The sequence below is a fragment of the Dipodomys merriami genome, unplaced genomic scaffold, assembly GCF_024711535.1.
Source record: "Dipodomys merriami isolate MVZ:Mamm:240054 unplaced genomic scaffold, mDipMer1.0.p SCAF_20, whole genome shotgun sequence".
NCBI classification, from domain to species: domain Eukaryota; kingdom Metazoa; phylum Chordata; class Mammalia; order Rodentia; family Heteromyidae; genus Dipodomys; species Dipodomys merriami.
Window position 1 is genome coordinate 20,500,430 of NW_027203382.1, and position 26,132 is coordinate 20,526,561.

Consider the following 26,132-nt stretch of genomic DNA (forward strand, 5'->3'; position numbering starts at 1 on the left):
GTATGGCTGGTGAAGATCTTCTTCGAGTCCATGGGCTTTCTATTGATCTTGCTAGTTATGTCCTTTGCCATGCAGAAGCTCTACAGTTTCATGAAACCCTGTTTGTCCAACCTTTCTTTGATTTGTTGTGTTTCTGGGTCTTTATTAAGAAAAATTTGGCCTGTGCCAAGGAGCCCTAGAGTTTTTCCTATTCCTGTTATGTTTTCAGGATGTCTGCTTTGACTTTGAGGTCTTGGATCCATTTGGAGCTGATTCTGTTGCAGGGTGATATGTAAGTATCTAGCTTTAGTTTTCTACTGGTATTTAACCAATTTTGCCAGCACCATTTACTGAAGAGGCTGTTTTTCTTCCATTCTATTTTTTTTAGCTCCCTTATCGAAGATTAGGTGGCTATCAGTCTGTGGGTTCATTTCTAGCTCTTCAGTTCTATTCCATTGGTCCTCAGGTCTGTTCTTGTGCCAGTACCAAACTGTTTTGATTACTATGGCTTTGTAGTAGAGTTTGAAATTTGGTATAAAATACATTTTTTTAAACAGGGCTTTTCTCTGTGGCCCAAATTGATCTCGAACTTGTTATATAGCCCAGGCTGCCCTTAAACTTTTAATCTTCCACCACTTAAGTGCTGGGATTAAAGGCATGTCTAGCCTAAAATAATACTTTGTTTTGTATTAATGTAGGCAAGTGGTTGTGAAATCCACCCCGTCTCAATGTTCTAATACAATAAAGTTTATTTCTTGTTTATGTCACAGTCTACAATAATTGTGATTGTCAGATAAAATATAAGATGCTTAATAAAATTTGTATTTCAGAGAAGCAACGGAAAATTTATAGTACCAGCCTATCCTAAATATTACATGATCATAAAGCCCATTGTTCAGGAAAAAAATGAAGTAAAATCAATAGCAATAATGTCATTGCGTTGGTGAACAAACAAGGGAATCTGGTAGGTGCTGGATGTTCTTTATACATGTTTCTTCTTGGACATAAGATATACTACATTTACCAGCTCTCCTTATGTTAGTTGTGTGGCACAGTTATGTCAAATATGACATAGCTGGAAGTAATACGATGCTTCCAGCACTAGTCCATAAATATATGACACAGTATGCTCTGTTGTTCTTCACATACTGATTGAATATTGAAGGTAATGCCCAACCAAATGATTGGAGCTATGAGAAGGGAGAAGTACCTCAATAACCTCTCACCTCTTCTACTCATCACGGTTTGCCTATACTTTAAGGCTGACAAATTTTAAAATATGTAATACATGTACAGTAAGACCTAGATTAATTTGAATTTGAGGATAAATAAAACAAACATTTTTGTATAACTATACCATACATATAGTTAGGACATATAAAACAGGAAACACAAAGAACAGAAACAAACAAAACCACTATTTCAATTACAGAAAACAGAGGTAAAGAAAAAAAATCTTGAAAGAAACCAGAGATTAAAAAGAAAAGAGCACCTTTCTTGGAGATTTGAATGTTTCCAATTCTCAGAAAACATGCATTCTAGAACAGAATTATGTAGCATGCTGGATCCAAGCTGTGAACTAGAGGATGGAGGTTCAAAGCCAGCTTGGGAAGATAAGCCTTCTTAACCTCCACCTCCAGTGAATGACCAAAATGTTGAGCTGGAGGTCTGGCTCAAGTATTTAGTTCTTATTGTCCCAATATTGCTTCTGTTTCTTCCTTCTTCTGTTTCTTATATCATTTATATATATATATATATATTATACTTTTTATAGTTGTCCACAGATCTTGGATTTTTTTTGGGGGGGTGTCCAGTCGTGGAGCCTAAACTCTGGGCCTGGGCTCTGTCCCTCATGTCCCTCAGCTCTAGAGCTCAAGGCTAGCTCTCTACCACTTGAGCCACAGCGCCACTTCCAGCTTTTTTCTTTTTGCTTATGTGGTGCTGAGGAATCGAACCCAGGGCCTCATGCATGCAAGGCAAGCGCTCTACCACTGAGCCACCTTCCCAGCCCCACCGTTTTGGATATTTTTTTTCTCTTTGCTTTTTCACTTTCTGTTGTCATATCCTCAAACTCAGAGAATTTTTCCCCTTACATATGTTAGTCTAAAATTAAAATAATTAAAGCCATTTCTGTTTCAAGGTAATTTTTTCTTGATAGATAGATTTAATACACTAGATAAATGGAGCTGGTATAAATAGGTGTCTAGTAATGTAGTAGCCACATTACAACAGAGAGTGAGTACCTATGGTCTTGTGATTACATTTCATTCTTTTTTTTTTTTTTTTTTGGGTCCGGTCATGGGGCCTGAACTCTGGGCCTGGGCGCTGTCCCTCAGCTCTTCAGCTCAAGGCTAGCACTCTACCACTTGAGCCACAGTGCCACTTCTGGCTTTTTTCTTATGTGGTGCTGAGGAATTGAACCCAGGGCCTCAAGCTTGCAAGGCAAGCACTCTACCACTGAGTCACCTTCCCAGCCCCTACATTTCATTCTTGTAGTGAGCCTATGTCTTTGGACTGAACTCCAAGAGGCTTCTTAGTTCCTCTCACTGCCACCCTTTATGTGGACAGGTTAGTTTGGGTGATCTGGATAAAAAATATTTCTCTTACCTCAGTTAACTGGGCTCTGACACACACACACACACACACACACACACACACACACACACACACACACACACACACACACACACACACACACACACACACACACACACACACACACACACACACACACACACACACACACACACACACACACACACACACGTTAAATAGATTGATGATACACTTCGTTAAGAAGGGAACCATAGTTCAAAATGGTTCTTTCCCCATTCCTCCTTCCAGAAGCAATCAGACTTCTGTAAGAACCCAGCCAAGTTTCCAGAGACAAAACTCACATAGTTGAGAAATACCTATGACTGGGCTTTCCTGGAATCTTTGACTCCATCTTGCCCACCTTAACCTTCAGAAATTTGTCAGTAATATTGGGAGGTTTTTCTACCCTTGTACTGGTTCAACTGAATGGTTTTGCGAGTGGCTTTTTTCATTGTTGTTGCTTTATGTTGATGACTTGTGATTTTCTGGTCTACCTGTTTGTCTCTAATTTGTAGGCAGTGGTTTGTCCAGTGACCTGACCCCTCTTACAGATGTAAGATGAATCATTGATTTTTTTTTCAGCTCACCTAGCTTTTTACTTTTTGTTAGGGTAGAATGGTAACTTTCAAGTTCCTTACATGGCCAACTGCACCTGTTGGGTTCTAATTTAACTGATGCTATATCAAATATTTGTGTCAAATTTATGATAGATAATGATGTATGTTTTCTCTTGTGCAATTAAAAATACTTTTATTATCTTTAAATAGTTTATGAGGGAGTTACCATTCAACAAACAGTTTATGAATACATTATATCTCTATCACTTTCACCCCTGGCTTTACTACCTACCATAGTAATTCTGAACTCATTAATTGAGTAGTGAATTATTATATAGTTTTAAAGTTTTGTTGGTGAAAAATCTTTTTATAATAATTTATTTTATTTTATTAATATATTTTTATTGTAAAGATACTGTACAGAGGGGTTACAGTTACCTGAGCAAGGTAATGAGTACATTTCCTATCCAGCATTGTTCCCCCGACGTTTGTTTTTCCCCTACCATCCCCAACTCCTCCCTTCCCCCCACCCTGCAAAGTTGTAAAGTTCATTTTCAACATACTGTCCAGTACATCTCATTGTTACAATGGGTCATCCTGTATCCTTATTTCAGCATTTTGTTATTTCCCTTCCCCTCCCCAAATTAAAAAATGTATATACAAAATGCAGGACACTGGAATCAAATACAGTGACAACCGGGAAAGAACACAAAGAAACAAAAAATAATCACATAGTACATTGTAAGTACATTAAAAAGAACAACAAGGAAGATAAAATCTCTTGTGTCCCTATCTTGGGGTTCATTTCACTTAGCATCAGGTTATATGGTTATATGTACATAGCTTTTGACCTCTTCTGTTTGTCCTAGACATATACTAGTTATTGCAGATAAGGGAAACTATGGGACCTATGTGTCTTTGGGTCTGGATTACTTCACTTAATATAATTTTTTCCAAATCTTTTCATTTCCTAACAAGTGGGGTGGTGTCATTCTTTCTGATGGAAGGATGGGAATTCCATTGTGTGTGTGTGTGTGTGTGTGTGTGTGTGTGTGTGTGTGTGTGTGTGTATCACATTTTCTTGATCCATTCATCTACTGAGGGGAATCTGGGTTGGTACCATATCTTAGCTATGGTGAATAATGCTGCGATAAACATAGTTGTGCTGGTAGCTTTAGTATGGCCTTGTTTGTGACCATTTGGGTAAATGCCTAAGTGGGGTTGCTGGGTCATAGTGGAGCTCTATGTTTAGTCTTTTGAGGAACCTTGATACTGCTTTGCAGAGTAGTTGAACAAGTTTATACTCCCACCAACAATGCAGTAGGGTTCCCTTTTGGCCACATCCCCTCCAGAATCTTAATAATTTATTAAATGTAGAGATATTCTATATCTTTCAATAGTGACTAAATTTGGTCATTATTTTTCTCTCTCAAGATATTTGTGTATTTCGGGGCTGGGAAGGTGGCTCAGTGGTAGAGCACTTGCCTTGCATGCCTGAGGCCCTGGGTTTGATTCCTCAGCACCACATAAGCAAAAAGAAAAAAGCCAGGAGTGGCCCTGTGGCTCAAGTGGTAGAGCTCTAGCCTTGAGCTGAAGAGCTGAGGGACAGCACCCAGGGCCAGAGTTCAGGCCCCACGACCGGACCCCCCCCAAAAAAAAAGAAAAAGAAAAAGAAAAAGAAAACAACCTTTAGTTATATGTCGAAAACGAACTTTGCAACTTTGGTCGGGGGGGTGGGGAGGATTTGGGGCAGGGGGGGAATGGGATGGGAAGGGGAAACAAAGGAGGAGGCTACAATGCTTGATAAGAAATGTACTCATTATCTTGCCCATGTAATTGTAACCCCTCTATACAGTATTTTCACAATAAAAAAATAAAATTAAATTAAAAAAAGATATTTGTGTATTTCATTCATGTTACCACACTGGCATAAAGTTACTCATAACATTTTCTTCTCATTTCAGGAAGGTAAATATTGATAACCTCTGATTCTGCCTTGATAAAATTAATTAGTATCTTCTCTCCTTCATTTTCTTCAGTCTGGTTTATCAGTTTTAGTGACTGCTCAATGAGTGTGCCTTTTAGTTATATTAATATTCATTGTCATGCACATACCCCCACACATTCTCTTTACTCTCATTCCTATTCCTCATCCCCCTTGTTAATTTGTTATCTTTTTGTAGCTTTTTATCCTAGAATTTTTTGTCATTTGCTTTTTAATTTTATTGAGAAGAGTTATATAGTCCAGATGGGCCTTGATGTTGCTTTACCCCTAATTCCACCTTCCCAGTGCTGGGATTATAAACCTGTGCCGTCACATCCTACTGACCATTGATTTTTCTTTTCCTTTTTTTTTTTTTTTTAATGTGGACCTTGAGTTTGAACTCAGGGACTACTTGTTTTGTATTTGCTTGGTAAGTGCTCTGCCAATTGAGCATACCTTGGTATTTATGCTTCCTATGTCATTTTCAGATAATGTTTCACTTTTCGCTGTACTTGAGCTTGGACCATATTCCTCCCTTGTAGCTGTTATCACAGGTGCACACCACCATATTTAGCTTAATTGTTAAAATGTAGTCTCATTAACTTTTTGCCTATGTTGGCCTTGAATCATGATTGTCCCAATCTGTTTTGTATTTGTGATGGTAGGTATGAGCCACCGTAGCCAGTGGTCATTGGTTTTCTTAGAATTATCCTTTATTTTGTAAGATTTCATGGCATTATCCTTGTAGCAGTGTTTTAGCTCCATCTGATACATTGTGCTATATTTCCATTATTGTGTTCAATGTAATTTGAGTGGGTGAATTGAACTGAGAGCTTGTTGCGTGCTAGGCAAGAGTTCTACTACTGGAACCACACACTACCCCCTTTTACCTTAGTTTTTGTTTTTAGATAGAGGTTTATACTTTGGTCTAGGCAAGCTTTAAATCATGATCCTCCTGATTCCCACTCTGTAGCTAGAATTACAGACATACACCATATACTAGACACCTCATGGTGACATGTTTCCTTAATTTTACACTTGGTTTGTTTTATCTTTTACCTAATACTTCGTAAGTTACTATTTCAGACTGTTTTCTTCTTTCTTCCTTTCCTTTCCTCTCCTTTCCTTTCCTTTCCTCTCCTCTCCTTTCCTTTCCTTTCCCCTCCCCTTTCCCCTCCCCTTTCCCCTTTCCCCTCCCCTTTCCCCTCCCCTTTCCCCTTTCCCCTCCCCTTTCCCCTCCCCTTTCCCCTCCCCTTTCCCCTTTCCCCTCCCCTTTCCCCTCCCCTTTCCCCTTTCCCCTCCCCTTTCCCCTCCCCTTTCCCCTCCCCTTTCCCCTCCCCTTTCCCCTCCCCTTTCCCCTCCCCTTTCCCCTCCCCTTTCCCCTTTCCCCTTTTCCCCTTCCCCTTTCCTTTCTGTTGTGGGGCTTGAACTCTAGGCCTGGGCGCTGTCCCTCAGCTCTTCAGCTCAAGGCTAGCTCTCTACCACTTGAGCCACAGCGCCACTTCCAGTTTTCTGGTGGTTTATTGGAGATAAGAGTCTCAGTATGTTCTCAAATAAAATAAAATAAAATTAAAAAAAAAAAAAAAAAGAGTCTCATGGACTTTCCTGCCTGGGCAGGCTTTGAACCGAAATCTTCAGATCTCAGCCTCCTGAGTAGCTAGGATTACAGGCATGAGCCACCAGAGCCCTGCTGTTTTCTTATTTTTATCTGTTAACTATTTTATTATTATAAAACTTCCTTCCTTTGTTATTTGTCCGAAATTTATCTGGTACTTACAAAGGCCCTCTGGCTTTCTTATGATATCTGCTGGTCTATGTTTTTTTTTTTTTTTGCTTTTTTGCTTTTATCTTGAGTTTGTATTTTTTTGTAAAGCTATGCTTCTCAGAACAGCATGGATTGCTTCTTGTTTTATTACCTCCAAATCTATGCCTTTAATTACAGTGTTTATTTATGTTTATAAATTTTATTTGAATTCTAAATCTTTGTAGTTTTTTTTGTTTATCTCATTTAATACTTTCATCCTCTTTTTAATTTTTATGCAGCAGGGAATTACTGAGGATTGAACTCAGGATCTCGTGCTCACATTCAGCAATTTTTCTCATAGCTAGCACTCTACCATCTAATCCAACATTTTGCTCGTTAATTGAGAATGGAGTCTCCCTTTCTAGATCTCAAACTTCTCCATAGCTAGGATTTCAGGCATGAGCCATTAGAATGTGGCTTATTATTATTGTTTTTGTCATTTTAAAAATTCTTTAACTTTTAGTTTTTTAATATTCCATTTTGTTTCTACTATTGGGCATACCGTTTGTTAAGTTTTTATTAGTGATTGATTTAGATTTTAAATATAATTTTCATTGGAGAAAATATTCAGACTTAGAAAATTATGCCTGGTATGGACTGCATATATGTACACTGATTAATCAAGTTACTAGAATTTTAAACCAACAAAGTTATAGCTTGAAGGTAATAGTTTTTAAGTAAAAATTAATCCTTTTTATAGTAGTGCACTACACACTGAGTCATCATACAGTTTTTACATTTTCAATATAAACATAATATAGTACTCTTCATTCATTAATTAATTGATAATTTTCTTTCCATGGAGTTGGTTTTAAATTAGTCTTCCTTCCAAATACTCTCGATCTCATTTTTTCTCCATTACAACTGATAAATTTATATATTCTTGACAGAGAAAACTGAAACCATCTTTTTTTCTTCTTCTTTGCGTACAGTCATGGGGCCTGAACTCTGGGCCTGGGCACTGTCCCTCAGTTTTTCAGCTCAAGGCTAGCGCTCTACCACTTGAGCCATAGTGCCACTTCTGGCTTTTTTCTTTTTCTTTTTGCTTATGTGGTACTGAGGAATCAAACCCAGGGCCTCATGCATGCAAGGCAAGCGCTCTACCACTGAGCCACCTTCCTAGCCCCCTGAAACCATCTTAATAAATAATAAATGCACTGCTTCAACCCAAAGTAATTTCTGATGTGTTTCTTTTGTCCTGCACAGTTATGAAAGTATATGTTTTTATAGCTTTCAATAGGAACATTTTTTTATTGTTTAATTTTTTTTATTGTAAAGATACTATACAGAGGGTGACAGTTACATGAGTAAGGTAGTAAGGTAATGAGTACACTTCCTATTGAGCATTGTTACCCCCTCCATTGTTTTCCCCCTACTATCCCTTCCCTCCCTACCTTCACCGAGGTTCTTTTTTTTTTTTGATTGTGATTAAGTGATTACATAATTTCCAGAATTTCACAGTATTGTGGAATAATGATGTACATTTAAAGTCACAAGTTCATTCTAACTTTCCTGGAGCAAATTGTCTATCACAGTCTATAACATATAACGGTGTACACATATACACCATACATGTGATCAGCAGCATGGGGATATTTAGTAGTGATTTGACCAGATGAGTGGGAGTTCTTTGTTTCTTAAGTCCTGTTAGTTTTGTTGTATAATCTAACATTTTGGAATTAGCATCCACTTATCAGGGAGACCATGTACCGTTTGTCTCTTCGCTCTTGGCTTACCTCGCTCAACATGATTCCTTCTAGCTCCATCCATTTCCCTGCAAATGCCATTATTTTGTCATTTCTAACGGCTGCATAATATTCCATTGTGTATAGATACCACAATTTTTGGATCCATTCATCTGTGGTGGGGCATCTGGGTTGTTACCATATCCTAGCTATTGTGAACAGTGCTGCACGTATCCTTGTGTATTGGTTCCTGTTGTTCAGGGTAGATGCCTAGAAGTGGTATGACTGGGTTGTAAGGGAGGTCAATCTTTAGCTTTCTAAGGACCCTCCAGACTGCTTTCCAAAGTGGTTGTATAAGTGTACATTCCCACCAGCATTGTAATAGGGTTCCTCTTTCTCCACATCCCCTCCAGCATTTGTCGTTGGCTGATTTGTGGATGTAGGACATCCTGACTGGGATAAGGTGGTATCTCAGGGTTGTCTTTATTTGCATTTCCTTCACCACCAGGTATGATGAACATTTCCTCATGTGTTTCTTTGCCATTTTTATTGCTTCATTTGAGAAGTCCCTCTTTAGTTCCCTTGCCCATTTAGTAATTTGTTTGTTAGGTTTGGGAGGGATTAGTTTCTTGAGTTCCCTGTATATACAGGATGTTAACCCCTTTTCTGATATATTGCTGGTAAATATTTTTTCCCAATTAGTTGGTTGTCTTTCTAGCTTGGTTGCGATAGCTTTATCTGTGCAGAAGCTTTTTATTTTAATGTAGTCCCATTTGTTGAGTCTCTCTCCAATTTGTTGTGACCCTGGGACTCTGTTCAGGAAGTTCCTTCCTGTGCCTATTAGTTCAAGTGTCTCTCCTACTCTGTCCTGCAGTAGTTTCAGAGATTCAGGTTTAATGTTAAGGTCTTTAATCCATTTTGAGTTGATGTTGGTGCATGGTGATAGACTGGGGTCCACTTTTAGTTTTCTGCATGTGGCTGCCCAGTTTTCCCAGCACCAGCGGTTGAAGAGGCTGTGTTTCTTCCATTGTATGTCTTTGGCTCCTTTATCGAATATCAGCTAGCTGTAGGCCTGTGGATTTATTTCTGGATCTTCTATTCTGTTCCATTGGTCTTTGGGTCTGTTTTTGTGCCAGTACCATGCTGTCTTTGTTATTATAGCTCTGTAGTAGAGTTTGAAGTTCAGCATGGATAGTCCTCCCATTCAATAGGAACATTTTTAACACCTACCATGCATGTAGGTACAGATTCATCATTTAATAAGTCAAAGTTCCTTCAACTGAGAACTTCAATGACTTGAGATAAAGAAAAATACAAGAGATTATAGTAAGGTATACACTTCACTATTTAGACTAGTGTTCACTTCCTCCTATAAGAAGTGGGAGATGTTTCTTTAGGTTCCACTTGAAGTGATACTACTACATTTGTGCCTGTAAAATGTTACCTATTTCAGGTCACTGGTATCTGATGCCTTGTAATCCTAGATACTCAGGAGGCTGAGATGTGAGGATCACAGTTCAAATCCAGCTCATCAGAAAAGTGTGTGAGACTCTTATCTCCACTTAACCACCAAAAAGCCAGAAATGGAGCTGTGGCTCAAGTGATAGAGTGCTAGCCTTGAGCAAAAAAGCTGGGGAGCAGTGCCCAGTCTCTGAGTTCAATCCTCAGCACCATCTTGGAAAAAAAAACAAACAAAAAGTTGCCAGGTGCCTGTGGCTCACCCCTGTAATCCTGACTACTCAAAGGCAGCCTGGGCAGAAAAGTCTGTGAGACTCTTATCTCCCTCCAGTAAACCACCAGAAAACTGAAAGTGTTCCTGTGGCTCAAGTAGTAGAGTGCTAGCCTTGAGCTGAAGAGCTAAGGGTCAGCGCCCAGGCTCAGAGTTCAAGCCCCATAACTGGGGGGCGGGGGGGGGGGGTAGGGGTGGGAGGGAGAGAAAAGAAAAGAGAAAACCAACTATTGACAGCTAAAAGTATAAACTTATGGGAAAATAAATAGAGGAAAGACAAACAAGGCTGTTCAAGCAATCTAATCTATATGAAAGATGAAAAAATCTTGCTTGTGACAGTAGTACTGGGGCAAGAATATCAGAAATATCAAAGGTATTTATCTATCATGTCCTTTCACCCATGTGTTAATGTATATTTTTGAATGGATTCCAAAACTCATCTCATTATATATAAACTTGAACTTGATATAAATAGTGCTAATAGTAATAACTTAAATTTATTAATCCTATGCTTTATGCTATACTATTCTGATTGCTTTATCTAAATTAACCCATTGCATCCTCTTACAGCTGCACAGAATAATTGCTATTAGTTTCTACATTTTTCATATCCTTGTTAATTCTATAAATGACATTATAGAGTTTTAATAATGGATCCATGTCACACAGATCTGTATTTGTCCAGTTTTTTGAAACTATATTGTCTGAAACTTGACTTGGTCATTTCTCTTTTGCCTTTGTCTTGCTTTTGCTTTTCTGTACCATGACTTCTACCACCCAGCCTAGGCTATTTTCCATATTGATACTGCTGCTGTCAGTTTTTCGTAGTCCCTTCTTTTTCTTTTTTCTTTTTCTTTTTACTGTCAGAGAAATAATCATGTTCACCATGTTATTGATGATGCATAGAGATATAGAATACTTCTGTCACTCATTGAGTCATATATATCTTGGTAATGAAGAATTTCCATCAGTAGTCTTACGGCATGTTATACAACCTTTTTCTCTTGATGGTCACGGAGGGTATAATTTTCCATCTACTTACTTTCAAAATCAGTGCTTTCTTTGTATGTATGCATGCATGTAGTTATGCTAATGTGAACCTTAAAAAAGCTGATTTAGCCTTGCCAAGACTGTCTTCCATTTGGTTATTTTCTCCTTATTGTGAATGCCGACAGCTCTTATAATAAGTTGTTTTCTATTGGTCAACTGGATATTTGGGAGAGAGCTGAGCCTGCTCCAACTTATGTGAACTCCGTAAAGGTACTAATGTATGCAAAATAGTGACAGTGCTTTTGCTTAGGCATAAATCCCCATATTTCTCACAAGTGTGCAAATTACATTTTTTTTAACTGAGACAGATCACTACCATTTATGATAACTTCTCCTGCAACCAGGATAGGGTTTATTTTGTTCTGAGATATTTACTTTTCATTTCATTGAAGTTTAAGGAGTTAGGATACACATTGCATGGATTTGCCTCACAACTATACATTTTTATCACTCTATATTAATATATTCAATTATACAGCATCTATCTTTTATTTTTTATTGTAAAGGTGATGTACAGAGAGATTATAGTTATGTAAGTCAGGTAATAAGTACATTTTTTTTTAACAGTGTCACCTCTTCCCTCCTTTTCTCCGTTTTTTCTTCCTGACATCCCTCCTCCACATTTTTGTTTCTGGTCCTGTAGCTTTAACACAGGACCTGTGCTCTGTCTCTGAGCCTTTCTGTGCTCAAGTTTAGTGCTGTACCACTTGAGCCACAGCGCCACTGCCAGCTTTTGCTGAGTAGTTTATTGGAGATAAGAGTCTTGGGCTGCTTGAGCTGGATTGGAACCTCATTCCTCAGATTTCAGCCTCCTGAGTAGCTAGGATTACAGGCGAGAGCCACCAGAGCCCAGCATATAGTTCATTTTCAACATAGTGTCTAGAGAGTATCATGGCTGCATTTGTTCACCCTTTGTCCCACAATTTCTGTGCTCCCCCTTATCCTTCCCAAACAGCTAAACTTACATACAAGGCAAAATGTACAGAAATCAAAAACATCAACAAAAGAGGGGAAAAAAAGCAAAATAACAACAAACCTTGTTTCCATTTCTTGGAGTTCATTTTGATAAACTTCAATAAGTGATCATGTGATCCTTTCCTAAAAATTTCCTTATTTGGTCTCACTGTGTGAATATTTATAGAGTCGTTCCCCTCCTTGGCATGGTAAATATTTAGAGAAAAAGATCTACTTGAAAGAATAGGTATTTTCTGTGTGTGAAAACAGGACTTTGTAAGTTTCCATTAAATCAATGTTGTTAATTAGAATGACAAATCTAATTCTCTTCATTGCTCACTGTGATTATTAATTAATTTTTTATTATTTTGTCAATTCTGCTATATATTTTTGTAGTATTTAAATACATTAAAGATTATTATACATGCCTGTAATCATAGTGACTCAGAAATCTGAGATCTGAAGATAGTGGTTCAAAGCCAACCCAGACAGAAAAATTCCCATGAAACTCTTATCTCCAATTAACCACTCAAAAACTGAAAGTGGAGCTGTGGCTCCAAGTGGTAGAGTGTGAGCCTTGAGCAAAAAGCTCAGAGACAATGCCTGAGTTCAATAACTTGCTTATAAAATACTTTTTTATTATGAAGAGACTATTTTTGTATCTGTTTCTTTTGGCCTCAAATTTTATTTGTTTTAAATATCTAATTTGATCTAGTTGAACAATCACTGATGAGTGATTTCACAGTGAAAGGAATGATTATTTATTAGCTTTATTTTTAAAATGGTATTTGAAACCATATTTACTTAATGGCTAAATGTGATTGGCTGCCACTGTATGAATTTGATCTTACAAATAAATTATATGGCCATCTTGCAGTGATCAGATTACAATAAATTATATGGTCATCTTGCAGTGATCAGATTAATATTCAAATGAAACAAATCAGTCAACTTTTTGTGTTTAACAGTATGTATCATTGATTCATGTTGATCAGAGTGAATGTTAATGTGGAGGTTATATAATATATTCCACTTTAGTGTTATTTAAAACTATTTAAGACAATTTAGAAACTAGTGAACCATCAGTTAAATTAACTTCTGTTGATTTGTCTCCAAGAAATGTGATAATGTACTTAATATGAAGTAGTATAGGCTACTTTAAGATTGCATATACTTATTAATTGTATAATGTCACAACATTTATTTTAGCCAGAAATAAATCATCATCAAAATAGATGAGGTTTTATATGTAGAAATATATGTATACACACAACATACATATGTGTGTGTGTGTGTGTGTGTGTGTGTGTGTATCTTAGGTTTGAATTCAGGACCTTGCACCTACCAGACAGATACGCTATCATACCCCCAGTCCTTTTTCTTTAGTTATTTTTGGGGTATGATCTTGTATTTATGCCCAGGCTGGCCTGGATTGAGAGATCCTCTGATTTATATTTCTCATGAAGCTGAGATGACAGGCACATGGCACCATGCCCAGCTTTTATTGGTTGAAATGGAATCTCACAAACTTTTTGCCTGGGCTGACCTCAAGCCATAATTTTTTCAGTCGCTGCTTTCAAAGTAGCTAAGATTGCAGGTATGCCCCATTGTACCTGGCAGATGTATTTGTACATTAGCTCCTTATTTTTTGAACAATTAGCTACTTTTTTTGGGGGGGGGGCCGGTTGTGGGGCCTGAACTCTGGGCCTGGGTGCTCTTCACCTCAAGGCTGGCGCTATACCACTTGAGCCCCAGCACCACTTCCAGCTTTTTTCTTTTTGCTTATGTGGTGCTGAGGACTTAAACCCAGGCCTCAGGCATGCAAGGCAAGCACTCTACCACTGAGCCACCTTCCCAGCCCCCAATTAGCTACCTTTGTATGATGACTTCTATCTTACAAGTTTAGGGTGTGTGTGTGTGTGTGTGTGTGTGTGTGTGTGTGTGTGTGTGTGTGTGTGTGTGTGTGTGTGTGTGTGTGTGTGTGTGTGTGTGTGTGTGTGTGTGTGTGTGTGTGTGTGTGTACATAAGGCTACTGGCATGAGCTTCTGGCACTCAACTCATCAAATTTCATGTCTGAACATCAGTGACTCCTATAAAGCATAGTAGTAGAGACTATTTTTTTAAAACAGTGGATTCTAGGGCTGGGAAAGTGGCTCAGTGGTAGAGCACTTGCCTTGTATGCATGAGGCCCTGGGTTCGATTCCTCAGCACCACATAAGCAAAAAGAAAAAAGCCGGAAGTGGCGCTGTGGCTCAAGTGGTAGAGCACTAGCCTTGAGCTGAAGAGCTGAGGGACAGCGCCCAGGCCCAGAGTTCAGGCCCCATGACCGGACACCCCCCCCAAAAAAAAGTTGATTCTTTTTGCTAAGTGTGCCTCAAGCTTTGTCCTACAAGAGTTTGCTTTTGTTTTTGAAGGCACATCACTAGCAGGATGTTTTTTTAAACCTCTGCTCTGTTTTAATAGGGAAACCAGTTTTTAGCTGGATTTCACATTTTAGTATGATTAAATTTTTATAGTTACTATAAATATTAGGATTTAAACCATATTAAAGCTAAGTGATAATATTTCTGTTCCTGCTATTTTCATGTTCTCTTCTTTATCTGTAATAACAACTTTCATGGAATATGGAATGCTCTAAATAAATTGAATTAAATGAAGCTGTAAACATTATTCATTGATGCAACTCATCATAAATATTGCGATATAGTAAAAATAATTTTTAATTTATATATTAAAACCTATTGAAATTTTTATTTAAGCATATTTAATGATTAGTTCTAGGTATAATTTAAGAACTTTTCTCAATTTATTAGTTGATCATATTTCAGATTCATGATAATGTTAAGAGAAAAAAATAGCAGTTGTTCACTTTAAATTTCTTCCTATGATGTTAATATTTGTGCATTCAAATATTTTAAAAAGGGGAAATAAATTGTTTTATTTCTTGTTTTTTGAGATAAAATATGTATGTTAGGCTTGCCTTGAGTATCTAACTTTCCTACCCAGCTTTTAGAGTGCTAGAATTACAGGTGTGTGCCACCACACCCAACTGAGACATTTACATAAACTTTTTATTGAGGTATGATACTTTTAAAAGATAAGTATATAATGATTAACTTTCTATGAGAAAGATACAACACTGACACAAAAATTTAAGTCACGCTATCTATGACGGTAGTGTGCTCTGTAACAAAGATATTTAAAAGAACTTGTTAAATAGAAGTGCTGGGGTGCTGCCTGGGATTCTGTGGAGGGTCCCTTGCAAGCTGATGAGTAAGCAGATGAAAGAGAGTTAAGTTGAAGAAAGTAGGGCTGCCTTGAGGAACTTATGGGCTGGTAGTAGGCCATAGGAAGACATAAGTGCAAGTGTCATCATTAGGATATTATAAGAGTATTGGAAATTTCCTACAGGCAGGAAAAGATCTATGTACCAGGGCAGCCAACGCAAGAAATAATAGGTAGAGATCTAGGTAGGTGAACTACCAACATCAAGGAATGCCATATGTAGTTGGTGAAGACTAAGATGTGGAGATGGAAGTCTAATCTCAAACTTATTTCATTGAATTACCATAAGGAAAGAACTCTCATGCCATATTAGCTCTGGTCTCTGAGATGTTTGGATATTAGTTGGTACAAATTGAGGCAGAGGATCAAGTAAATTGAAATAAGAAGTTGACCATCTTTTGATAAAAGAACTAGACTGAATTCTATTCACTTTGACTCAGAGTGTAAGGTAAAATAGAAATATCAGCCATTTTGACAGAATGCCAAGTCCCAAACTATGCAATTGTGTTTATATTTTCTCCTGTCCTACAAACTAGCCTAGTTAGAGTCTAGATAGAATTGCTGTTACTTTCATTAACAGTTCAGGGGCCAATCCTTTGTAGATGACAAGAAGGCAGTTAAGAGGCTGGCTGGCAGAAGAGATGCTATATCTGTTATTCTCCCCCTTTCTGAACATTTCCACTGTTAGCTCTGGAAAGGAAAAAATTCATTCACATACAGCATGATTCAAAGTCACTTAAATAAGTGACCAAAGAACCACAAAATAAGACCAAAGAACCACAAAGGTATACTTTGATAAACCTGAGACTTATTTTTATTTGCTTATTTAACCAGGATAGGTAATTAAATTAAAATAATAAAATTAGCAAATACATTCTGTACGCCAGGCCAAGTACAATAATCTAAGGATCTATAGAATTCCTTAGTACGTAGGTATCCTTTGAAAAATATTTTTTAAAATGAAATCATCATTAGAGGTACAGGTATATTCATTTTCAAATACTCCAGTAACAAATTACCACAAATGTAGCAGCTAAAACCATCTAAATTATTATCTCACAGTTCCATAAGTTTGAAATCTCAGTTGGGTGCACCTCCTTTCTTGGTTCCCAGTTTCACAAGGGTGAAATCAGGATAGAGGCCTGTTGGGCTCCTATGGAGATGCTTTTGTTGTTATAACTCAGTTTCTCATAGTTGTATAAATCAGCCATAGGCTGCTCTTGGCTTCTAGAGCCAGCACATTAATAGGTTCTAGGGTTTAGGACATGGACATAAAGACCATCAATGAGCTTCCAAGAGCTGGATGTATAATGAATTCCCCCAAAATATAACGTCACAAGTAGCTTTTTATTTCACCTTAAACAAGTTTCATAATGCTGTTTATTTTTTTCCTAATAACTCATAATAACTTGTTTGCTGAGTAAGTTTAAATTTTGTGTGAGTCAGTTGATTGTGAACATCTTAGAACAACCCCGGCATAATGAGGCACGTTGTATTTGGGGTACTGGTATGTAGGTAGATATATCACCCAGAAGTTGTTTTGGTGTGTGTGTGTGGTGTGGTGTGTGTGTGTGTGTGTGTGTGTGTGTGTGTGTTAAGTGTGTGTGTGTGTGTGTTAAAAGCGAATCCCTTGTGTTTCTTGAAACAAATATAATCTGCCTTTTGCTATTAAACTACAGCATGCAAGGAGCCTGGTTTCTATACAATGCAGCAGCTGCAGCTCAGAAAATTAACAACTCACTCAGAGGCTGCCTCCTGAACTACTTTTCTCCTTTAAATGAAATCATTGCTGTTTTTCAGGGTCCTTTTGCATTTCTCCTATACATAGGTATTTTTATTTTAGTAAGAACAGCTTCTTCTAGTGTCTGTCATGCTTCCTCTGCTTTTATATGAGAAAGTAATTGTAGATATTGCCACCTAATTAAAGCCCTACCCTCTCCCTCGGGTTTTGTCTGATGTCTTACAAATGGCAGCTACAATGTTTAGATCACCAACACTATGGTACTTTATATGTTTTCATGGGCTACTTCTTCACTGATGTTTTGTTCTTGTTTATTTGATTTTGTTCTCAGTGCTATTTCTGGGTCTGTTGTTCTTTTGGAAGCCTACACGGTTAAATGTGGATATTTAGCATTTTGTGAAAGCAACACGTAAAATATGTTTCCAATTTAAAGACTGACCAAAAAAACTCCAAAGCAACACAAAGATTAAAAAAAAAGCAGCACAGTGGTCATAAATGCTGGTTTTCCAAACTGAGTGACTGAGCAGGGTGACCTAAGGCAATTAACTATGTGATGCTAAAGACAAACTAGTGTGTAAACAAATACCACAGAAAATGTGATGTCCAGGTTGTTTACAACCACTTTCTAAAATAGAAAAAAAATGTATTGGCATAGTGTACAAACTAAAAAAATGTTTCCTATCTTATTTTATTGAACTGGATTCTTTTTGTTTCTGGTGTGTGTGTGTGTGTGTGTGTGTGTGTGTGTGTGTGTGTGTGTGTGTGTGTGTGTGTGTGTGTGTGTGTGTGTGTGTGTGTGTGTGTGTGTGTGTGTGTGTGTGTGTGTGTGTACCCATCTATGTACTTGTGTGTGTTTGTGTGGATACACTTTTTTTCTGAAATGTTTTAACTCAGGGCATCACACTTGCTTGGTCTTTTTGCTCACATCTGGTACTCTACCACTGAGCCATGCCTCCAGCTCAGTGTTTTGCTGGTTAATTGAAGAGATAATCTCTTGGATTATTCTTCCCAGGATGACTTTAAACTGTGATCCTTCTGATTTCAGCCTTTCTTGTAGCTAGGATTATAAGTGTGAGCTACCAGAATTCACGTTTTTGTTTTATATATTTTAATGCGTTTCATGGTGACATTTTCATACATGTTTATGGTATGTTGTGATCATATCTGATCACAGAGATCATACTGATCCCTTTTCTCTTCCCAAATAGTCGCTCTTCTACTTTCATGTGATACTCGCCTTTCTATATCTGGCTTATTTTATATGATGTGATGATTTTCAGTTGCAGCCATTTTCCTGGAGATGATTAATTTTGTTCTTTAAAAAACTTTATTGTGTATGTATACTGCATTGTAATAAAAAGAAAAAAGTGTTAGTTACTAATTTAACAAGTTTGAAAGAATAATAAATTTTAAATTCAGAAGATTGGAAATACTTTATGTATTAAAAGTAACTATATTAGTAAAACAGAAAAAGTAAACTTCTGTCAATTCATGGCAAAGATAATGATGTAGTCCCAGTACCATGCTGATTTTTGTTACTATTACTCTGTAGTATAATTTGAAATTCGATATGTGATACCTCCATTATTACTGTTAGTTTCTTCATTTTTTGTTTAAGATTTACTTTTGCTGTTTGGGGTCTTTATGCTTCCATATGTTCGTTTTTGTTTTGTTTTTTTGTTTTGGTAGGGTTTGAACTCAGGGTCTGGGAACTATCTGTGAGATACTTTATTCAAGGCTAGTGCTCTACCACTTGAGCTGTGGCTTCACTTCTGGCTTTTTGTTGGTTAACTGGAGATAAGAGTCACATGGACTTTTCTGCCTGGGGTGACTGTGGACCTTGATCCTCAGATCTGAACCTCCTGAGTAGCTAGGATTATAGGCATGAGCCACCAGCCCCCAGCTAAGAATTTTAAAGTTGATTTTTTTCTCTCTCTACAAAGAATGACATTGGGACTTTGATGAGAATTACATGAAACCTATAGATTACTCTCAGCAGTATAGCTATTTTCATGATGAAAATTGTGTAAATCCATAAGCATGAGATGTCTTTTCTACCTTTTCATGTCTTCTTAGATTTCTTTCATCAATTCTTTTACAGAATAATGAATTTATTCCATCTGAACTTTGGATAAAACACACCATATCATTTTACACCTAGAATTAGTAAAAAATTTTTAAATTTGAGTCTCTAATTTTTTTCCATTTTATTTAAAATTTTATTGATTTCCCCACGACCGACAAAAAAAATATTTTTTTCTTGCCATTGATTTCCATTATAGAGGTCTTCTCCCTCTGTGGTTAACTTTATACCTAATAATTTCCTTTAAAGGCAATTGTAAGTGAAATTATTCTCCTGATTTCTTCCTTATCCTATTCATTGTCATTATAGAGCAACTCTTAAAACCAAGACCTAGAAATAGCATATATCTCATCTCTGTTTCTATACTAAGAATTTGATACTTCATGAGATCAAGGAGAGTAGGAAACACATATAGATGGGATGCCATCTGCCTGGCTATAGTCCTTTTACCAGGAATTACAGAAACATATATTTTTGGGGTCTCTTAGATGTGTGTGTCACAGCTACAACCTTTTTTTCTAAGTCTGTGAAAATGGAAATGGGTAAGATTAAATATTGCAATGAAATGAAGTGTTCTGAAAACCTTAAATGAAGAAAATAGATGTAGAGAATATAAAAAGAACACTGACCATAATTTTTTCCAAAAATTGTCTTTGTGTATTCAGTTTTGTTACTGCATATTTTAACTTTCAATGATTAAATCATTGAATTTCCACCATATGAGTAGACCATATTGTATGAACTTCTTCAGAACATTTAAAAAAACAGTTTGATGCCAATTCATGTTGAAAAGGCAAATTAATCCTGATATTTAAATTTGACAAATACAAAGCAGCAAATAATATTTTAGAATTAAAATATAGATAAAATATCAAAGTAGAACATAGATGTAAATATCCTACATATATCAACAAATATGATTCAATGTCTATTAAAAAGATCACCCATGATGATCAAGCATAGTTTATCTCAAACATATAATAAAAGATAACATATGTCTACTCACATTATGTCCCCCTCATCCCCAATAAAACTCCAAGCAATATAAATCAAGGATGAAAAGGCAACAGCATTGTCTTCTGTTCTTTGTGAATAGGAAATTGTTCCTATCTTGTTCCTGATTTTCCTATTTTCTTCATTTCTTTGAAAATTGTTTCTACAGCACTCAGCATAGAAAGATGCCTAAACAATATCTTCAACCACAAATCAAAAATTTTAAGAATGTTTTGCATCATAATTATCATAACAAGCTGCCCAGAATCACTTCCAATTTTTAATGTTTCTCAGAAATACACGTGTATGTATATTACTTGTGTGTATACATATTACATATACATATATGTATATACACATTACATATACACATGTATGTATGTTTACATATACACACATATGTACCTATGGGATTTGTATTGCTATAGCAGATACCTAACACTGGATAATTTGTAAAGAGCGGAACACTTAACTCTTCCCAGATGCTGGAAAGAGTGAGATCTAGGCACTATCATCTGAGTTTTAGTGAGGATTATCTTTCGGTGTCCTCATGTGGAGAAGACACAACAGCAAAGAGACTAAACTCCTTCTATCAAATCAATTTTATAAGAATACAAAGCCCTGTTCACAATGGAGGACCAATCATGGCCCAATCATCTCTTAAGAGCACTAGCTCTTTTTTTTGGGGGGGGGTTGTCTGGTCGTGGGGCCTGAACTCTGGGCTTGGGCGCTGTCCCTAGCTCTTCAGCTCAAGGCTAGTGCTCTACCACTTGAGCCACAGCACCACCTCCGGCTTTTTTTCTTTTTGCTTATGTGGTGCTGAGGAATCGAACCCAGGGCCTCATGCATGCAAAGCAAGCGCTCTACCACTGAGCCACCTTCCCAGCCCACGGCACTAGTTCTTTTATTAACACGTGCTTTTTTTTTTTTCTTTTTGGTCAGTCGTGGGGCTTGAACTCTGGGCCTTGGTGCTGTCCCTCAGCTTTTCAGCTCAGGGTTAGCACTCTACTACTTGAGCCGCAGCGCCACTTCCGGTTTTCTGTTAGTTAATTGGAGATAAGAGTCTCTAGGAATTTTCCTGAGTGGGTTGGCTTTGAACCACAATCCTCAGATCTCAGCCTCCTGAGTAGCTAGGATTACAAGCGTGAGCCACCAGCGCCTGGCTAATACCTGCATTTTTGAGGCAACACATTGTGAAATCTTACCAGCTTAAAAAATAGTACAGATGTCTTAGGTGAAGGGTAAACAAAGGAGGAGGCTGCAATGCTTGGTAAGAAATGTATGCATTATCCTGCCCATGTAATTGTAGCCCCTCTGTACAGTATGTTCTCAAATAAAATAAAATAAAATTTAAAAAAAATGAAAAAAAAAATCAATAGTCCCCTTTCCAACCTCTTTCTTCTCACCCCTCCCTTTAACTCCTTTAGGAACTTCTCATAATCCAACCATTATTTTAGACAGTATTACTTCATGATTTTTCTACATACTAAAGAATAGGTTTCTTACTCCATCAAATATACATTTTATTTTTTATTTTACTTTGTTTTCACATTAGTTATACAAAGTAAAAGCTTTCATTATGATATTTTTGTACCAGATAGATTTCTTCCTTTAGTCTCTCCTGTATAATTAAGCAACCATTTCTCTAACATTTTTAGTAAATCAAACTCCTAGTTATTAAATGTATAGAATCTTGATAAATGTTAACTAATTATGTCTTGTCAGAAATATGTGATAGTTAGTTTTTTATACAAAGTTTTATTTTATGCTATTCCTTTAAAACTTCAATTTTTCTAATATATATGACAAAACAAAGAATTTCAAAAAATATATGTTGGACTGTACTAACATACTAAAAGCATACAGTAGCTGGGAGCCAGTGAATCATGCCTATAATCCTATCTGCTCAGGAGGCTAAGATCTGAGGTGCGTGGTTCAAAACCAGCCTGGGCAAGAAAGCCCATGAGATTCTTATATCCAATTAAGCACTAAAGAAGCCAGAAGTGGAAACCAAGTGGTAGAGTGCTAACATGAAGCAAAAAAGCTCAGAAACAGCACATAGGCTCAAAGTTTAAGCCCCAGAACAGGGTACAAGCAGAAGCAAACAAAAAAGCACACAAAGTAATGCAGTAGAGTAGACAAAACATTTTTGAATGATATTTGCATTAGCACTGAAGATCTTACACATTCCGTTTTGTTAGAAGAAATATCGTAACGCCTTGTTTGTAACTGTTGTTTCAAAAGACAGTAAAATAAAAGTCAACCCTAAATAATTATGAATATTGCATAATAAAGGATTTTCCATGGTACACTAATGAGAATTCATGTAAACCCAGTGAAACTAATGCTTTGTAGTAGTTCTTAATATAATTAAACTGCTTGCTTTTCTGTTGTCATTTGGTTACCACACCACAGAAAAATACATACTTTATGAGTTTGGTCCAACAACAACTTTCTGTGGATCCTTATATCATAAATACATTTGTCTTGTGTGTTGGAAATAAATTAGAGACAAGGCTATGAAATTCCACCAATTAAACAGAAAAAATGGAACTTTTCTTTTTATATAAAACCTTAATCCTAAAAGCTTAATTCTTGCTTAGTTTATAGTTTCATTGCATGTACTAGTCATTTAGTTACTATGTATAAATTATTAAGTTAGGCAGATTGAGACATGTACCATTTGCTAATGTAGAAGCACCAGGAAGTGTACCTTTATGCTGGCTATAAGAACAGCATTTATTAATGATCAGTGTGGTGTACCAAATAGATTCTAATCTACACCTAAACCACTTTGAGTACCAATTGGTGATCTAAGCTGAGTCCACCTAATACAAGAAGGGGAGGGATAATCCATTGTTAATTAATCTCCAAAGTAAAGTTTGGGCCATAACTATGTGGGCTACATACTGTGTGATGGATAATTGCCAGGATTTTGTTCACTTCAGTTTAGAGCAATGGCTAAAAATTACTGTCACACCAGATAACTAATTCATCATGCCATATTTTAGAAATCATCTAGCTATCAAACTCCGGACTTTCAAGGCAACTGTATTATTATGCCCAAAATATTAAAAAGGTGGAATCATTCCAGAATTATCTTTCCATGTGAGAGAATAAATGTAAACTGTAAAAATGTAGTCCATTTTCAAATGTTGGATGGGGAGCCTAAACAACAGTGTAAAAAGCACATTTAAACCAGTAGCCACCGTTACCTCTTCCATTTGCTTGTTTTTGGTTCAAAATTGTAACTCTTATCTTCTTTACTGTGAATTATCTTCCCTGCTCTTTTTATTTTTGGATTATGAATAAATACACTTTATTATTTGTTCATTTTTATCATTTTTTGTCTCCACTTACTAGAATATTGGCTAATATAGATTGGAATGAAACACTATAATATAGCACTTAACACAGTATTTAACTGAGAGTTTTACTTACTTCTTTGCTACTGTCTTTATATGTTAAATTTTATCTGCTAAATAAGACTAACTTATCCTTAATATGTAAGAAATACTATTTTCCATTTAAAATATACACCTTATATGAAGTTAAAATTTTGGCATTTACATCTAAGCAACATTTCTAGGCATTTCTCAGAAAATGCTAAAATCATTAGCCTTAATTGCTAACAAGTGCCAAATACTAGAGGATACATCCTTTGTCAATTTGTATACTAGGAAATGCGTACTGTGATAAACTGGGATTTTACGTCTTTTAGTGGAATATTAGTACAGGGTGAATATACAGTGAGGACAGTGCAGCAGGTATGCTAAATATAGGACTTACTTTGGTTTTCTTTCATACAAGAGCTATTATATTACAACTGGTTTGTCTTGGGGCATATTTCTGGTCCTTAATTGGTAAAACATTCAAAATCATCTTTTGGTATTATACAAAATACATTCCTTTATATTTTTATTATCTTTAGATAGTTGTGTAAAGCAGTTGCCATTTAACAAAGCAGGTTCTGAATACAATATATCTTGATCTGTGTTATCCCTTTCAGCATTCACATCCATTCCTCCCCTATCCACCCTTTCCCTCACTCTACTTAATTTTTTAGGATATACATTAACAGATACTGGTGGTCAGAAGGAAACCCTAATACACTTGATGGGAATGTAAACTTGTTCAACCACTCTGGAAAGCAATGTGGAGGTTCCTCAAAAAAATTAAATATAGAACTACACTATGATTCAGCAATTCTATCTCTGGATTTATTCAAAAGATTACAAACCAGCATACAGTAAACTAGCACAACCATGTTTATTATGGCATTTTTCACTAGAACCAGGTTATAGACTTAGCTCAGATGATCCTCAGTGGATGAATGGATCCAGAAAATGTGTATACAATGGAATTTTACGCATCCATTAGAAAGAATGACATTGTATCTTTTGTAACGAATTGGAAAGACTTGGAAAAATTTATGTTAAGTTTGGCCCAGAGAGACAAAGAATGCAGGTTTTCCCTTATGTATGTGAGCTAGATTTAACTTACAAACTCCTAAGTAAATACATTGGGTGATATGTAAGTGTATACAAATGTATTAACTGAAATACAGTAGATTCAAGGAATATCTCAGATAGTGTAATTCCTTAGAAAGCCAAAATCAAAGTTCAGCAAAATAAAACACCAGGAAGCTGATACTCTAAAGTGGTAGGGTAGGCTCAACGGGAAAGGGTTAGAAAAGGAGAGGAGGTGGAAACACAGACAAAATACGTTCTTGTCAGCAGTAGTTACTCTACGGTTAATATAACACCCAAACTTATTCTTTCCGTTTCTGTGCTGCTGTCCTTGTGGACCAACCTTTTTTCCATCTTTTACTTTCTGCTTTTCCTTTTACTCTCAAGTTCTGTGAGATCAACTTTTTTAGATTCTACACTTGAGTCAAATGGTACTCGTTTGTCTCTGTCTGGCTTATTTTACTTTAATTTGGTTTCCAGGCTCATCCATGTTGTCACAGATAACAGACTTTCATCTTTTTATATCTGAGTAATATTCCATTGAGTATATGTGGAACATTTTTAATTCATTTATCTATTGATAAACAAAGGTTGACTACACATCTCACTATTGAGGATAGTACCTCAATAAAAAATGGTGGAGTAGATGTCTCTACATACTAATTTCTTTTACTTTGAATACATAGACCCAGTAGAGATTGTTGAATTGTACAGTCATTCTTTTTTAAATTTTTTGAAGGGTTTACATATTTTTTTCCATAATGGCTATAGTAATTTACATTCCCATCTGGTCCCTTCTGGACTGTTTTTTTGTATTTGTAATATGTGCAACCAGGTTGAGAGAAGAAATCTTACCTTTGTAGAACAATTGTATATATAAGTGTTGTGTGTTAGAATTAAATTTATAATTACAAAAAGGCTACTCCATAGTTTTTCATATTCATATTTCATGAAATAGCAAGACTTCATGAAACAGTTTGTAAGGTATGTGGACTTTGAATTTTTTTATCTGATTTTATGAGACAAATCGCTCCACATTTAATTTCTTTCTTCAGTGTCCTATTTAAATTTTTATCCTTACCCCCATACAGGTTTTTTTGGACTACTAGTTATGGCAAACTTTCTTGCCATTTATACTCAGAAATTACTGTACTTGTTTATGACATTAAAAAAATGTAACCTAAAAAATAAATAAGAGTTTTTTTCTACGACCACCATCTTTAA

The 26,132-nt window shown here is 36.4% G+C and overlaps 1 protein-coding gene across 6 annotated transcripts in view; it reads left to right on the forward strand.

The window, feature by feature from the left end:
- Ssbp2 (single stranded DNA binding protein 2) overlaps nt 1-26,132 on the forward strand; it is a 241,525-nt gene that overhangs the window by 137,161 nt on the left and 78,232 nt on the right. The window lies entirely within an intron of this gene.